Source organism: Nomascus leucogenys, chromosome 8 (genome assembly GCF_006542625.1).
Source record: "Nomascus leucogenys isolate Asia chromosome 8, Asia_NLE_v1, whole genome shotgun sequence".
Lineage (NCBI taxonomy): Eukaryota > Metazoa > Chordata > Mammalia > Primates > Hylobatidae > Nomascus > Nomascus leucogenys.
The window spans coordinates 18,641,979-18,660,139 of NC_044388.1; the positions used below are offsets into that span (position 1 = coordinate 18,641,979).

Here is an 18,161-nt window from a genome sequence, read left to right on the forward strand (position 1 = left end):
GGCCAAATTAGACTAGGGTCTAATCGGGAGTACCTAATATAAACCATGCTCATGGAAGCATTGTGCACAACAGTAAAAAATTAGAAACAAATGCTCAACAGTAGGGGATTAAGTTAGGCATTTTTCTTGTTATATCCATATATTGGGATATTTTCTAGCTATTATAAATTATGATGTAGATTAATATAGACATAAAAAGGCTGCTTGCCTAAGAATATATAGTAAGATTTCATTTAACAATTTAAAAATATCTATATATAAATGTGGTTTAAAAACTCAGCATACTGCCTCACCTCAACCCTATGAAGAAGACATTTTTATCCTGGTGCCTGCCCTGAAGTGTCCCGTGGCCTGGCCCACCCCTGTTATAGCAGTTTACTTTGTCTCCACAGGAGCCAAGGCCCATTGCTCCACACAGATTGACTCTGTGACATAGGAAGAAGTTATCCCTTCCTGAGACAAACTGCACACATCAGAAAAATACTGCCTTTAAGAAGGAGTACACAAAGACAATGGAGCTGGTGATGTCTTCTAAATTTATTGCAAGGAATAAACAAGATAACATATAACCAAGTAACACATATGAAATTATTTAGCTCAAGGTAACTATAGATGCTGAAGGTAACTATAGATGTTGAAGGTAACTATAGCTGCTGAAGGTAACTACAGATGCAGGCCAAGCCTGAAGAATCATCAAGAAAACGGAAGTGATGGGGAGAGTGGGTCCTATGGGGGAGGATAGAATCTGCTGAGGTAAATCCGATTCTTGCTTTACATCTGTACCTTTAAATCAATGTAGACTTATTTCTCCAGAAATAACTCTTTGCTCTTGGTAGCCTGGGTGTGCAATCCAGAGGTTTTCCTTTCCATTGATGCCAAATGGAAGCTGACCTTGTCTCTAGCCTATAGATGGAAGTGAATCCCCAACCTCCTGTGGGTTATCCCTCTGGGGTTAATTTCAATGCAGTGGTTTGCACTGGACAATAATCTCCTGAAGAACTAGGACAATATTTTGTCAACCCCAATACCTTGGGTGGTATTTAGTAAAATTAACAACACCAGTCTTCTGTAACATTAAAGCCTCCCTGCATCCTTTTCATGTTCCTTTCCTCCTTTCACCTTTAAGCAGTTTGGAGTGCTCAAACTGCCTCATCCTCTCTTCTCCAAACTATTAAAACTGATCATTGAGAGCTTTTCGCACCTCTGGGCCCTTATAAATGCTGTACCCTGTGCCTGGAGTGCTCTTCCCTCTGGTCTTTGTGTACTGGCTCATTCTCATCTGTTAGTTCTCTATTCAAATGCTCTCTCCTCAGAGAGGCCTTTTGACCATGCTATGTAAAGAGGCATTTCCCAGTGACCTCTTATATCATTAGACTTTTTTATTTCCCTCACATAACTTATTCTAATCTACAGATGTTCTTTCTTTTACTATCTTTCTCTCTCACATTCTGCCCTCTATGTGACTCCCAACCTGTTTGTCTCTCCTTCTTTGTTCATTTTGTGTCTCCATGACGGGAGTGATAACTCCATGAGGCAGAGACCTTACCTAGCTGGTCCATCATTGTATCCCTAATACCAGCTCAATATCTATTGAATGAATCCAGTGGAGATAACTTACTCATTTCTCTAACTTTACTTTCCCTCCTCAACCCTTTCCCAGTTTAATAGTAATCACATTTGCTGCTCAAAATTCTTTAATGTCTTCCCGTGACCTCTTGCTGATGTGTCCAAATATTTAGATTTCACAGAGCAAACCTCAAAACACATTTCTTGGGTTACTCTTGGCTCACAGGACTTTTATTCTATCAAGTAAGAATATTTTTATAAAATGGCAAAGCCTCATGAGAATTAATGACAAGAATGCAGTGACTAATATTAACATGAAAATATGAAGAAATACTCTCAAAAAATTAATTTAGTTATATAAAATGCTTCCTGTTTTTCCTATTTTACCACGGATTAAGGAAAATTCTGAATTACCACTCAGTATATTGGAATAAGCATTTCATGGAATACAATAAAATCTCAAGTCAATCTTACAAGGTCCTTTGTATTTATGCCCCTGCCTGCTTGTTTGCCTCAGTTCTTGCTCCTTTTCCTTCTGTCTTTATGCCCCAGATATAGTGAATTATTTAATTACTTGAGGTTTTTTGATTATGCCTTGTCTGCACTTGACTTGGAGCCTTTGTCTATGCTGCTTCCTTGGCTGGAGAGCTTTTTTCTCTAACCTGCTTGGTTAATTTCCACAGGTCTTAGTTTCTGCATTGTCTGCTTTTTGAGGTGTACCCTGACTCTTCTGATCACATATAGGTTTTCTTCCTCTTTATTTCCTCATGGGTTACCTCATTTTTGCCATAGCCATGTGGGGTCGAAGTTGTTTATTTCTTGTCCCCTAATTAAACATAAACCCAATGAAGAAAAAGACTATGTCTTTTCACAAGGTACTGCTGTGTAATGTGCTAGATGTTAGATATTGTTATGGTTTGAATGTGTCCTACAAAATTTAATTTAATCCCCAGTGCAATAGCATCAGATGTGGGGCATTTAGCAGATGATTAGGTCATGAAAGCTGGGATTAAAGCTTTTATGAAAGGGGTTTTGCACCGAGTTTGGCCCTTTTTGCCCTTCCTGCTTTTCTACCATGTGAGGACACTGTGTTCATTCTCTCTGGAGAATGCAGTAACAAGGTGCTATCTTGGAAGCAAAGAGACCAGGCCCTCACCAAATACTAAAACTGCTGATGCCTTGATCTTGGACTTCCCAGCCTCCAGAACAGTGAGAAATAAATTTCTATTGTTTATAAATTACCTAGCCTATGGCATTTTGTTAAAGCAACACAAATAAACAATTAGGAAAAAGCATGATAGATAACAATTAGGAAAAAGCATGATAATTGTAGATTGTTTAGGTTTCCCTCTGCCACTGTAGGTGGGGACGAGAGTGCATCCTGCCCCTGGTGACGTTCAAGGGGAAGAAGACCAAATGGAATTGAGGGTGTCTTATGCTCTAAGCCTTCTGGAGAAAGACTCTTTTTTTCTTCTTACTGATAGACTGATACTCTTGAGATAGCCAATGTAGGGTGGGGATCTGACAAAGGGTGTTGTAGGAATCTGCACTTGCACTGAACGGGCACAAGGAGAACTTGGGACTCAGTTGACTAGTGAAAGAGACCAGACAGAAACTTGGGCTTAATCTCCAAACTGCTATTAAGAGTTATACATTTACCTAGAACATCTTTATTTCATATACATCTCATGTACTTTTAATATACTGAGGGCATTAGAAATAGGTAGCTGGAAAGGATTGAGCATTTTTAGGACTGAGAGTATGGTGGCTTTAAAACATCTGAAAATCATTTGATATTCCTCTCACCAAGGGGTGGGTCTATGTTTCCTCCCCTTGAATCTAGGCTGATCTTAGTGATGGGTTGATTTCTAAATAATTTAATCATCTTTTGGAAAGAGTATTTATAAAACATATTTTTTGATTTCTTAATCAGTAACTCAGAATGTATTTGAACTTCCTCTTAACAATTCAGGTCACCATAAACATCACTTACTTTGCCCTCTGTGACTGCTCTGTGTTTTCTGCATGGCCATTTCTGATTTTTACAGAATGCGATTTCAAGATCTGCAATGGTACTGTTTTCCTCTCATTTTCTCTTTGAATTCTATAGGTTTTCTTTACGTGACTTTTTTATTATCTTAGAATTATCTCATGAATTCGACTAAAAGTCTTAATAAGTTTTTTAGGTAGCTTGTTTTCCTCTGTGAGTTTCAACGAAGGAAACTATTTAATTTCAGTTTGAATTCAAAGCTATTTCTCCAGCCTTCACATTTTGTGTCCTCCGAGTTGTTTTCTGCTTCTATTTCAGATACCAGTAAAGATGTCATCTGGCCAGTTTGTGTGAAAATAGAGAATAATTCTCATCCAAACCACCTGTCTCTGGAAATAAGAAAAGCTCTGAGGGTCTCCAAAGTTACCAGAGGAAGGCTGAATTTTATGGTGATTGAGAATATTTCCAAGCTTATGAAGAAGAAAAATATCATTAGTCTTTTCCATGGTAGAAAAGAGTAAAGCCTGTAACAAAAAAAGTGATACAGTGGATGGGATGATGAAACCCTTGAAATAAGCAAGGATGGACCAGAAACTGGTAACACTCACCCATGGAATTTCATTATGAAGTCGTGGCAAGGGCCAACCTGACCTGGATTTGAAATCCATCTCTTCAACGATGTAGGTTTTGACAACATGTTTGATTTCTCTGAGCCTCAGTTTGTTATCTGCAAAAAAGGGAGATATGAATGGTTATGTTATTGGGTTGTCATGAACATTAAATAGGATAATGTCAAATCATTCAGCCAAGTTTCTAGCATATAGTACAGGTTCAAATATTATCTTTTTTCCCCACCAACCTCTTTTCCAGGAAAATGCAAAGCTACTCTTTAGCCAAATTTTAAAATAGGAGATATTTATTTTGGGAATCATTAATACACATCTGCCCCTTTTTTGGTCCATTGGACATATTGAAATGAATGGTTAATACTTATCACTTCATGGTGTACACATTGTTTTGTTTCTTATATCCAGAGTCTAGTCCTCAACTCTAACCAAAGTAAAGGAAACTGGAAAGACACATGCCTTTTCAGTCATTAATAGAAAGTTGTCCAGATAAGTTTCTGATGGTATATCAGTTAGAAATGATATTTAGCTATTCATAATAAAAAGCTGAAAACAGTGGCTTGAATCAATGGAAGATTTTATTTTTCTCATAATACAGCTGACAATAATGTTGTTGCCTTTATGATATCAAAGACCCAGGTTCCTTTTATCTTTCTACTTAACCTGCCTTGGCAAATGCTTGCTGCTTCATAGTCACATGATGGCTGACTTACTGTAACCTTCAGGTAGAAAGAAAGGAAGAGGTAAAGAGATAAAGATACATCCCAGCTGATTCAGTATCTCCTTCTCTTTGAAAACTCTCACAGAAACTGCCCTATAACTTCTACTGACATCTTATCTCAATGGCTAGATCAGTGCTATATAACAAAACTTTCTGCAATGATAGAAATATTCTATATCTGAACTATCCAAGACGTTAGCTACTAGCCACTTATGACTGTTTAGCATTTAATATGTCACTTGTGGAACTTACAAAATGAACTTTTAATTCTACTTAATTTTAATAAATTTAAATTTAAATAGATACATGTGTCTAGTGGCTACCATAATAAATAGTGCAGGGCTAGATCTTAATCACGTCACTACCCCATCTTCAAAAAAAGCTGGAAAATGAAGGTTTGGAGCTAAGCACGTTGCTACCCTCCACAAAATTATGTTTTTCTTAGTAAGGAAAAACAAACAAAAATGAATATAGGCTGGGCAAATAACAGCCTCTGCAACCAAGGGATATTTGCTTGCTAATATTCCTTAAGCCCAGAGGAATGGAGTGCTAATGGGTTTATCATAGGCATGAAAAATGGTGTGTTTGGGAAGATATTATGTAGCTAAAAAGCAGAATCCTGGAGCTGGAGTTCAATTCAAATACTTTCTTTTTACAATGAGAAAACTGAGGCTCAGAGGGACGACGGAGGGACCTCATTAATAGAGTAATAGGAAAATCTGCTCTGAAATTATATAGAGCTATTTAGTGGCCTTTATAACATCACTCATGATAAAATGTAAAATCTCAGAAAGAAAATGCCCTCTGCCTATGGTTTTTAAAAGACAGTAAAGAAAAGCTAGAGAGATTTTGATGCCACCTATTGGTAGACAGAAGTATAAACTGCCCTTTCGTAGCACAGGTTGTTACCCAGTGTTAGAGGCACCACAAGTGGTATAGGGTTCTCATAAAAAAGAATGACAGACAGTGGAATATTTAATTCCTGCATCAGCTTGGAACATGTATGTTCATTTTCCCTTGACTCTTAGAATCTTAGAAAAAGTGCTTTCTTAGAGTGTTCCTTTCTGCTTTCCAGTAATACATCACACCTCAGGCATATACAGAAACACCAGAGGAAGACATATCAGTCAATTCTCAAAAATCAGTTGAAATAGAAAAGAAGAACAAATTTTTGAGCTATAAATAGCCCTGGGGTGAGATTCAAGGTTCTTATATGATCCACAGCCTCAAAAATATATCTTGTTACTTGCAACAGTTTCGTTGAGTAGTTCTCACAAAAAAAAAGAGAAAGAAAATAAAAGGAAACAGCAATTCAATTTCAAAACAGAACGCTCACCCTGACTCATTCAGGGAAGGATCCAAAGTTTTTGATGCAGGGCACTGACTCTCTGCCTGTTTTTCCCCTTCATCATCTGCTTCCCTTAAAAAATGGTATCAACTGCACTGGTAAGAATCCACATTTCTTCCCTTTTGTACCCTGGCTTCATTCCAGCATTTTGCTTGTCACACTGCTGGGTGAGATGCCTTTCATATTGGCATAAGACACTGAGCGGATGCCTCCTCTTGTCTTATCAAACAGAGACCGGGCGAGTGAATCTACCCAGAGCTGAAGCTTCTTTTGCAACTTGGGAACACCAGGGCCACAGTGACTTTGTGGCTTGGCTTTAGATAAATTTGACCATGGCTGTAGAACCCAGCAGCTCAGAATCCATTAAAAGGAGAGCTGGGAGGAGGTGAGTGATAGAGACAAGGGGATTTTTATGTTACAATTGTTGAGGGGACTGTGGCTGGCGGGCAACTTGCTGTCGGGGCAGTGATTGAAAACATGGATTATTAGCTGGTTACAAATCTTCATTTGTACAGATGAGCTGTTGATTTCATATAAGAGGTGGGAGTAAATTCTGCTTTATGTGCCCTGTAAAAAGCTTCTTTGAATTTACCTTCAGTGTCATGCCTTGAGAAAAAATTCCAAGTTTCTGGCATAAAGCTGCACGTTTTCTGCGCACTGGCATGCAGGCAACTGTTTGTTTCTAATTAGGGAGCTGAAGCCTGCTGGCAAAGGAAACCATGTTTGTCACAAGTTGTGGCATTGTGTTTAGTTTGCGTATCTACGCTTTTAACGTGTAGGGCCAAAGATAACTGTGTTGTTTTTCTTTTTCCCTATGAGCGTTGACTCTATAACTTCTTCTCTATGGTCCATGTGTTCACTTATTCTTAGCTGTCCCTTTAGAGACTGCTTCAATGAACAACCCCTATCCTCCCATTAACTGTGTTCCTTGGTCTGGTCATTTCAACCGCCCACACCCTGGATTTATTTTTGTAGATATAGTAAAACTTTCTTGGGCAGCTTGTTGTAAAAATTAAATGGGATGATAAGTAGAGTGCCTAACAGATTGCCTGGAAATAGTACATGCTCAGCACATCTTAATTCCTTTTCTCTCACCTGTCATATAAGAAGTTTATGTTGAATGGTCCCTAAGGTATTTACATTATTTTTAATTTTATAAATGTTTGTTCACTACCTACTAGGTGATAGACATCTTTGTAGGCATTGGGGTTATAATCATGAACAAGACAACAAAACAGACATATCACTTGCCTTCATAGAAATTAAATTTAAGAGGATACAATTAACATGCAAGGAAATGCACAATGACTCTTCCTTCTTCTTCCATCATCTTTGCAAGTTCAATCCAACTCAAATTTTGAGTTTATCTCTGAGGCTACCTCTTAACAAAACCTGGAAGTAATGTTTTTGGACTTAACATTTTCATATTTAGTAATCCTACACTGGTTTTGCGTGCTTAGCATCCATCTCCCCTTTCCTGGTAGGAGGACCTTGAATATCCCTTGGAGAATTGTCCCTGTGTCTCACTCGCAATATGTATGATCAAGTGGGGCTCCATCCTGGCTCCAGGAGTGCTATAGAAGACATCACATGCTCCCAGACATTGTGGAAGTCCTGGTCCATTAGTGTAATTCCATATCCAAAGGTCACAATGATTGACTTATGCATAGCCATGTGACCCAAGTTTTTGCAATCAAAGCAAATCCAAGGATTTCTGTGGTAGTTTCGGTGTACAGAGAAGCTCCCTGAGGTCCTTTCCAGGGTCCATGTTTAGTGTTATCCTATTTTGGAAAGGCTTTAGAGGTGACTGAAGGAAGAAAAATGTTATTTGTATTCTGTCAGAAGGTTGTCCCTTTGTTTATCAAAGATATTTCTGTCTACTTCTATAGAACAATTAAGAGGGGGTCCTCCTCCTTACCCTATTGTTTCTCCTTTTCTGGACTTTGAAATTGAGAACTTCATGGTTAGTGAAAAGATTTTGGCTGACATCCCCTCCAACCTTCAGGTTGGAAAGGCTTTGTTAGATAGCCCCTTAATAGGGTGAGAAGGAAGACCTTCCATCTCCCCTCCATGTTAGATGTAACACACTCTATACCATCCCAATGTCAGAAAGAGACCGTCACTCACTTTACTTCATTAATTCCAAAGTCCAATTTGTGAGTCTGACAATGCCAATGTGCAGAGAGAATTTAGTTGTCTAGTTTGTCTATGGTAGCAGACATAATCAGAAACAATGCCCTGTATTTGAATAAGTTCATTTGTCTGAATTTGAATAAGTTTGAAATAGGAATGCCATACTTTCTCTCTAAAGTGCTTTATAACATGTGGAAGTGGTCGCCCCTTACATAAGACAGCATATTTATATCTATCTTTAAGCATAGGTACTCCCTAAGTATTTCTTTATCTTATTTGTGAGGTAGATGTATTCAGAAACGCATCATGAGATGGGGAAAATACTCTTTGTCCATTAATTTACTCATGCATTACTTACTAAAAATAATTTCCAGGCTCCTGCCATACGCCAGACAGTTTTGTAGACACGAAGGATACAGAGATGAGCAACACCTTTACCATTTTTGGTGACAGTTAAGCACCCATCTAAGAAGTTTTCTTTGGTGAGTGCCAAAAAGTGTAACTTCCATTCCCCCCACACCCCCGCCGCGATACGACCGCTCCACCCTAGAGTGGAGATGGATGGAGACCAAGCACTTGGAGATCTAAATCAAGTGTCCCCAGGAGCCCAGTTGAGCGACAAAGCTGAGCAGAAAGCCCAGACTGTGGGCGCAGCAGGACCACGGAGAGCGCCGCCGCCAAGGCCTGGGCGGGGCCTGAGCTCGGGTTCCCGGGGCAATGCTCGTCTCCGTCAGCAACCCCCAGGGGGCGCTCGCGCGGAGGTTTCGGAACTAATCTCTTGCCGGGTTGCTGGGTGCATGGGTTTCGTCAGAAGGTGGAAATCTCTCTGTGAGAAGCTGCCATCTCCCCGCCACCCGCTCTTCCCCTTCTCTTTCTGCCATCCTCCTTTCCTTCCTCCCTCGATCCACTCCACTCCACTCCCTCCCTCTTTTCTCAGTACCCTCCTCTTTACTCTCTGAGTTAACTGAGAGCCGACCTGCCATCTCCAACATTTTCACCCTCTTTCCCCGCCCCCATCACCGAGAATGGAGTCAGGGTTTCCGGAGAGACCAAACTCTGCTCTCAGCACCTTTCCCAGCTGCTGTTGCTAAACTGACCTCGGAGGACGAGAGGGGAAGGAGGTGCGACGCCCCTTACATCAGTACATAACTACCACACCAACCACCTCCACTTCAAAGCCGGATTTTGCATACTGGGGGCGGGACAGACCTCGTCCCGGGCTGAATTATCTCTCCACTGTTCGAGATTGGCACACCCAGGTAAGTAAATGCCAACTCTTCATTCCTGTGTTCCTGGGGCGCTGTGATTGCAAAGTCTGTTGGGGCTGCTGCGTAGCAAGACCAACTTTTGAGATGCACTGGTTCTCGCTCACATTTGCTCGTTTGTCATTGCTGTTGTTTTAAAAAGCAGCAGCAAGCAAGGTCTTTAATCTGAAGGGACTTCCATCCCCTACCTCTCGCCTTCTGACATCCACCCAACTCCCCCAGGTGGGGTGGGGCGAATGGAGTTGGGGAGAAAGACCGCGGAGGGGAGGGGACAGCAGGGCACGGGTGAGGGATAGGTCAGGGAAGTCCCGAAGGCGGAAGAAGGGGTACGGTTTTCAAAATCGGGGAAGGGGAGGGGAAGGGAGTTCTGGCTGAAGTTGCAGCTTCCTCTCTGAGAGTGAGAAAGCTGTGGGACATTGTAGTCCCTTCCAGTGGCTTGACCTGGCTGCGGTTGGATTCAGCCTCTCAACCTCCTCCTCCACACTTCTTACAATGAGGTTCTAATAATATTTTAGTTGCCTCTTCTCAATGTTAAAAACTAATGAATAGGCTTGCAAGTGCTTTGATTCAACCCAGTCCTTCAGCGCTTCTTCTTCCTCTATGGAATAAAGTAGCCAGAAGGAAAGGGGGACGGGGGACGGGGGAACGGGGGAAGGGGAACGGGACTGGAGGGACCGCTGAAACCAAGCCACAGCTGAGTAGGGAGATCACGACCCCGCGTGGTATCACAGACACATGAGAACTGTTAGGGCTGAATCCAGTGGAGATAATTAGGAGGTGGTCCACGCCAAGTCAAGTGAGTGCTGATTACCATCCGGTGGGGAGCAGGCTAAACCCTGATGAAAAATGCTCCTCCTTCATCTTGGAGTAGGTGGGCTTTAAGGCCCTATTTCCCATTCTATATTCCAAATCTGAACGCGCCCCCGGGGCGCCCCAGGGCGCCTTGGCGGATTGCCTTTCAGCCCCAGAACCTGCCAGGCTCCAGGGAAAATCACAGGCGGCAGAGAGGATCTAAGGGGCGCAAACTCATGAAGGGCTTGATGTGGGTGGTTGGGAAGTGGAGGGGGTAAAGGTGAGCAGAGTGAGGCGGGAGGGGGCTAGGGAAGGGAGAGTGCTCTGGGAAGCTTTGCAAGAGAGACATCTGAGAACCTCTCCCTACACACACACACACACACCACACACACACACACACACACAGGATTTCAGTGACTTGTGGGAAAAGATGCCTCAGCACCTTTACACCCTGTGTTCAAAACTGTGCAAACCCAACTCTTCATCCTCTTGCTGTTTTGCCAGGGATTTTAAAAGCACTGTTCTGGTTTTTCTTGGCTCACTTGGTTTTGTTTCCTGAACAGCACTTTTGAGCTGTCCAAGATACTTTAATGTGTTCTCTTTAAATGAAACTAAACCCTGCTCGTGCGCGCGCGCGCACACACACACACACACGCATACACAATTACCTTAACTTCAAATAAAGTATTCTTTTCTCCCTACTCTTCTATTCCCTTAACAATCCCTATTCTCAAAGGCCTTTGTGTTTTATTTTCTGCTTTATAACAAAACAAAAAAACACCCACTTTCCTATGACACAGGTGTTTGGAATCCATGCCAATTTTTATAGTTAGTATACACTGGTTAAACCACATAGCATATCCCCCAAAAAGCCAGAGGCAAGCAAAAACTTAATTTGATGCCCTTCAAGTTTAGGAAGGTCCCATTTCTTTTTATTAACCAAAAGATAAGATGAAGCTCAGCATGGCTATGGCTGTGATTAGATAACTTCCGATATTTTCATTTCCCTTACCGAGCTGCTGCTTCTAGGCTGAACTCATTTTATTCGCCTGCCCATTTTTAAAGAGAGACTGACAAAGTCACTCTGGCAGGTCAGGACTCAGAGTTAGTCAAAGGTTCTCACATGTAGAGAGGTGCATAAAATGGAGGGTTGGAAAATGCAGTCAGAACACCTGTGTTCATAGTGCATCCTAATAAAGGCCAACATTTTCTTAATTATCTCTCATGGGAAGATTCTTACGGTTTTAGAGGATCAAACTCAAAGCACATCAGAATGAGGTGATTTTTCCATTAACATTTTATAAAAGGATATATTGGTCTATAGCAATAGTAGATGTTTAATCCTGGGCAGTTTTGTATGATTGTGTGAGAAGAGATTGCCTATAATTGAACCAAACCTCTACTTATGTGTTAACAAGTAAAAACTCCCATGGCCGTCAAACTTATGCCTTTCCTGTGAGTGGTCAGCCTTATTTTTATTCTCCCGGACACAGGCCCAGCATATTTGACTGGGAGAAGGCACAGATGGGGTATAGTGACTTCCCAGTGTGAGACAGTTGCTTTACTAGAATTTCTAAATATTTCTTTGAAAGTGGTTGCTCTGAGTTGTTTCTTAAGTGTAAAGAGAAATTAAAAGACTTCCTGTTTATCTCCAAGTCTCCAGTAGCAACATGACATTTTGGTGAATTATTGATTTGTCTTAAGGGGACTCTGGTTTTAGAGGTTTTAATTAAAAGGTGTTTGTTCTAAAGTATATCTTAATCTGCTTGTGTATTTCTAATTAAAAATACCTCATTTCAGTTAGTAGGAAGATGTTATCTGTTTATAGAGAAGTTTTATGTAATATTCCAAAAAAATAGGAAAAAGCTTTGATTCTTTTAAATAATTAGCTTATTTGAGCCCACTGTTATTACTTAAAACCTTGAGGTTATACTGATTATAAGAAACAATCACAGACCAAAAGAAATGGGTTAATGGTGGAATCTTTATTCTCATATGTATTTGAATCTTTTGGAATTAATACTGAACACATTTATAAGGTTTGCACTATGCCTTCTTCTGACTTCACTTTGAAAATTCTTTGAACTGTAACACCCTAGACCATTATATTACCTTTATCCACATAAAGAAAGGATCTTTTCATTTAGAGATGAACTTATTGAAGATGGGCAGTCAATGTTGTGTGTAATCAGTGCCACACATTTTCAGAGTGGTCTGAATCCAGAACAAAGAATGAGACAGGTACTCTGATGATATCAACTTGGCTAATTGGGTAAAAGTCTCTACACTAGTTGGGAAAAATCACTTCATGCATCTTTGTATTTTTTAATCAGTGGTGCATAAGAAGATCTGTATTCCATGCACTTTGAAGAGAGAAAGGGCTAAATTTGTGTTCCATATTTGATCTTTCCATTTTTGTCTTGTTAATATTTTAAAAGAAAAAAAACCCTGCAGATCCATGCAGTAACCCAAAGTCATATTTCCTTGGCAACAGTAGCCAGTACACTAGATTTACAAAATATCAAAATAGAAAAATTTAAATGCATTCAAAATAAAAAGTCACAGTTCAAGACCATTCTTTGGTGCATTAAAGCTGATCTTCCAACATGTAATAATACAGTTGTCTTTCTCGTGATTGAATGTGGATGGCAAAGAATAGCTTACTGATTTTAATTCTTTTTAAGATATCCCCAAAATCTTATAATATTTTCTTTTGAGGGAAGCACATTACGATAATAATTTAGGTTGGGGTTACACATCCATTTTTTGGATAAAGTATTTATGTGATGGTTGATGGTAAATCCAAAAATCAAACACAATAAATGGGTCAGGTAAGATGCATTATCTTTTCTATGTTATTTGAAATAAACAGTCTGTAGTAAGGCCTCAATTAGTGTTAAACTCAAACAGTGCATATCTCCTAAACTTGTGACTGCATAATAAAAACATAGTAGTGCCTACATATACTTTCAGGTTTTTTTTTTTCTGTACTAGAAATTGCAGTTATGTGGTAGCTTTCTGTTTGCTATATGAACTACTAAATATATGTGATATATTGGATATATTTTCTCCTAAATCAGTATATCCTGGGAAATCCTTTATTTATCTGCTGTATTCTTTGGAAACCCTCTTGAGAACCATCAGCTTTTAGCTCAGTAAATATTGAGGGTTGGAAGGCAAGTCTCGAAAATAAGAAAGTGATAAGGATGCCTTCTTTGGGAAAGTTTATTCCAGTCCCATTATTTTAGTCATAGGGCTGGAAGGGGAGCCCATTTAAGCTGATCTGTGATGGACTCATCTCTAAACTGTGATCAGCAACTTTCAACAGTGCAATATTTACCCAATAAATGTGATTGAATTTGTACAAAGTCATTGTCTGCAGCCATCTCTCTTAATGTGCATGGTCTATGACTCTCAGAACTGGAAGAGAGCTTGGGGATCATCTATTGACTCTAGCAATTTAATTTGACAAATGTGGAAACTAAAGCTCAAATAAGTGTCTTCTCAAAATCAGGAGACTCATTCAACAACCCTTCTGATTACTCCCCTCATAAAGAAACTCAAGTTCCCTGGAGATAATTACAGCGGTGGCGCCAATCTCTGGCACCATGTGCACTGCTGACCTTTATTAAGTATGAGTTAGGGATGATTGCGGGGGTGTCTCCAACCTCCATTAGAGTGTTAGGAGGAGTAGGCTTGGGACTTATTACATTGCTGTCTCTTGGAGCCAGTGCAATATTTACCCAATAAATGTGATTGAATTTGTACAAAGTCATTGTCTGCAGCCATCTCTGTTAATGTGCGTGTTCTGTAAAAAATTGCTCATGCATAGACTTAGCTATTTTAAATGTCACAATTGAGTCAATAAAGTAAACAAAGAGAGTTTATGAGTGTTTACAGTTCCAGGAACACACAGGGGAATCCTTTATTCTGTTTTAAATTAAAGCTTCATTCAAAAAGAACAAACTTTCTTAAATGTTGCTTTTACATCTTTGGCTCAGAACACAGTATTTCTAACTTTGTTTTTCTTATTACTTGGGGAACTAGAGAAATTTCTCCTTGGAAATGTCAGGGGGAAAATACAGTATTTCGGATTAACCCTAGAAAGCTCAGGTTTAAGGTTTATTGACCAGAAGGCCTCTTTCTTATCCAGGATATCCAAAACCTCTGTAGGGCAATTCGTTGCACCTTGAGGTAGAGGAGGAGCAAAATCAGGCTGACAGGGGTCCACTGCAGGGCAAGCCCTAGGAGCTGGTGAGTCTAGAAGGACGGGCTAGAGTGAGCTGGCGTTGGAATGGACAACCGCTAGAGGGCGCCGGAGCACCAGCAGAGTCCACCTCCGGGACCCATAAGCGGGGCTTCTAGGATAAGGAATGGAGTTTGACCCAACCTCAGGATATGCCCTGGGGGTATTGGTTTTCCCAGGTGCATCTGACTCTCCAGCCTGGATTGCCTCGCTGCGGAGAGGGGACAAAAGGTTTTGCCCTGAGCATCTGGTGGTGTCTTCCAGTGCCTGGTTAGGTTGCTCGGTGGCTGGACAGTCTGACTGCTCTCAAAACTCGTGACAGGCCTTTTTGGGGTCTGATCGCCCTTTGTTTCCTTACGCTTGGGCCTGTTACCAGAAGAACTCTGAATCCGGAAACACCTTGTTTAAATTTGGGCTAGAGTTTTCAAGATCCAGGCATTTGGGTGAATCAATTAACCTGAGTATTAGGATCTGGAAAATGGGGCTAGTAATTGTTGTAAATATGAGGTGTTTAAAAGTGTCTGGCATTTTAGTGGGTAGATAAATGCTACTTCCTGTGCCCATTCTCTTGGGAATTCTCCCCAAACTTCACTCTTAAAAAAAAAAAAAAGAAAAATTAATAATATCTTTTACTTAACAAAAAATTTAAAAAATCATTATGTAATTGATATAGAGATTATTGAGATATTTTACATTCTTTTTTTCTAGTACTAAATCTTTGAAATCTAGCATGTATTTTTATACTTACAGCACATTTCAATTCAGATTTGCCCCATCTTAAGGGCTTAATGCTCCTATGTGGGTAGTGGCTACCCTATTGAAACAGTGCAGATCTATAAGAAGAGAAAATAAAATTACTTTCGTCATTTTTCCTTTTTGTTAAAGGTTAGCAATAATATATACAATGCTTGGCACACAATAGGAGCTTAACACAGGTTCACTGTGATTGTTATTTGCTATCACCATTTTATTTTTAAATGGGCCTCTTCTCCCATCTCTTATCCCTTCCCCCATCTCTTACCCCTTCCCCATCAGCAGAAGGGTCTCATTCATCTACCTGTTGAATAATAATTGGTCACAGCATTTATGTCAAAAGCTGTGCTAGGCACTGGGGATAAACATAAAAACTTGAGGCGCAGGCAGACTGGTGAAAAGAAACATTGAAATTGTGCTGTTAAGTGTGAGGAGAAAGATTAACAAATGATGCTAGGTACGAGATAAAGGAGACATTTGGTTTACCTCAAAGGACCTGGGAAGTGGTCCTTTACAAGTCCTGTTATACTGAGGTGTTTTTCCTCTCCCTGTATTTCAAGGAAACAGCAGAAGGTAATTTTGAGGGTGAAGTGGAGGGGGTGGCATCTCATTCAGCAGGCACTTTGGTTTATGTGTATTCTTAACAGTGCTAATAGAGATTCTCAAATCTAATCAACTTGCATCATGCCCTGTATGTACTAATTTCATCAATATCATGAAATAAATGCCTAAATCATTGACTTAATTCATTTAAACAGAAAATGATTTGGAAGGAAATGTAATAGAAATATAACCAAGAACATTTACCATTAAGTGATGGGTCTGAAACAATCTAAATAAGAACTCTGTTTTAAAAAAATTGAAAGGTGTATTTCATACAAATATCCATAAAAATGAAAAATAATAAGGGCAATAGAATGGCCAAAAACAATGCTTTATCATTATCATTAAAGACAAAGAAGGCTTTTAATATGTTAGCAGCCACTAGCGTTGCAAGATGACTGAGGTGGTGTCTTTGTTATCTTTGGAGCAGTTGATTCAACAGTTAACTCAGAGATATAAATTTCAGTGTCAAAATGGAAAAGTCAAGGAGTTTTGCACCTGACATTGTGCTAATGTGAAACCAGGGATGGACACCTGTGATCATGTGTGTTAACGTTATCTGGCCAGGTAGACTGTAGAGCTCCTGAGAAGCCATGGTCAGATTTCTTTTGCTTGGTGCCCTTTACGTCCTGTGACTTGGCTGGTTGTGAATCATATTGGAGAAAAGCCATGATAAGAGGAAAAGAGTGGAAATAGTTGATTTTTTGGCAACTAATAACACTCATGATAACTCCTAACCTGATTTAATTTTAAAAAGATGGGAAAATAAATGCCTCTTATGGAACAAGAGAATGTGAGAACTTGGCAATCCCATAAAATTATGCACACCCCTCCCATTTTCCAGATAAGAAAAAAGAGACTCAGCAAGGTGAAGTGACTTGCTCAATCTTGTTGGTGGCCTAGTTACAGCAGTGAGAATAAAGGCTTCTTCACTCCTGGTCCTGGGTTCTTCTCTGGCCCATGCCATACCACACTCCCCTCTCCTCTAAACTTCATGCTTCAGGGGATCAGAACTCTCTCTGTCTTGCTCACAACTGAATCCCAAACAGTGCTAGGTACCTAGTAGCTGCCCAGAAACTTTTGGTTGACTGAATGAAATAAGCTGTTTCTTTCTTCCTCACTCATATCAGGAAATTTGCAAAGAAATCACTGGGTTGCAATGCAGTTTGATAAAGACAAATATTTGTTAAGTTTTGTTATGATAAGGGCTTAAGCTTTAAAAGTAAGTATATTTAGTTTGAACGCTGGCTCTGGCACTTAATAGCTGTTTTGCTTTGGGGAAATTACTAAACCTGTCTGCCTTATTTCCTCATTTGTAAAAATGGAAATTAAACCATATATGTAAGGCTATAAGGCAGAAGAGAGGCCTTGACTCACTGTATGTATGCACTCAATGTTTTTTTCCTACTTTCCCAACGTTGCTCTCCATCCATCTCGAGAAGATTTAAAGTGGGATATAGTACTTCTTTTAAAAAGTAATGTTAATTTATTTCAGATAATATGCATTTATCTTGCAGAAAAATAAAGTTATTTAATTATATAAATATAAATACATATGCAGTCACTAGAAGTATATATTCTGTGGGTTAGACATTATTAGTACTGTTTTATAAATAATTTGGTCAGTTGTCAAAGCACTGGCAACTGGGAGGAAGAGGAACCAAATTTAGGGTATTCCTATTCCAACTCAGACCAGGGCACATTTATCCAGTCCATGCTTCATATGATCTTTGTTTCTTGGGCTTGGATTCTCCAAGTTGAAGTTAATTCTCTTTACCATACCCTCTCATGGCCTGGCTATGCTTCAGCCCCCGCATTGTGTGCCTTGTAACATGGTTATTCATAGATATGACCATGTCTGTAGCATGTTGCAAGCTTTTCCAAGTAGCAGTTGTATATCACACTTCTTGATATGACTCCAGAGAACCTAGAACTTTTTTGGCACATAGGATACTCCCTCTGTCACTCTGGGTGCATCTCCATTCCATTAACAAATATCCTGCATCCAGGCAAAGCATGCTTTTAACTTACTCAAAAGCTATTCTACACCTGCTCTCATTTATTAAAAATATTCTTATTATATTTTGATTATTGACTCTTTATCATATAATCCAAATT

At 39.8% G+C, this 18,161-nt stretch overlaps 1 protein-coding gene across 1 annotated transcript in view; it reads left to right on the plus strand.

Moving 5' to 3' along the window:
* The first annotated feature begins 3,874 nt into the window (after positions 1–3,874).
* CPNE4 (copine 4) overlaps positions 3,875–18,161 on the plus strand; it is a 531,957-nt gene continuing 517,670 nt past the window's right edge. Inside the window, exons 1-3 of the mRNA XM_003265221.4 lie at positions 3,875–4,675; positions 6,485–6,636; positions 8,759–9,643. The gene's annotated coding sequence lies outside the window, so the exon portion shown is untranslated. The remainder of the gene's footprint in view (positions 4,676–6,484; positions 6,637–8,758; positions 9,644–18,161) is intronic.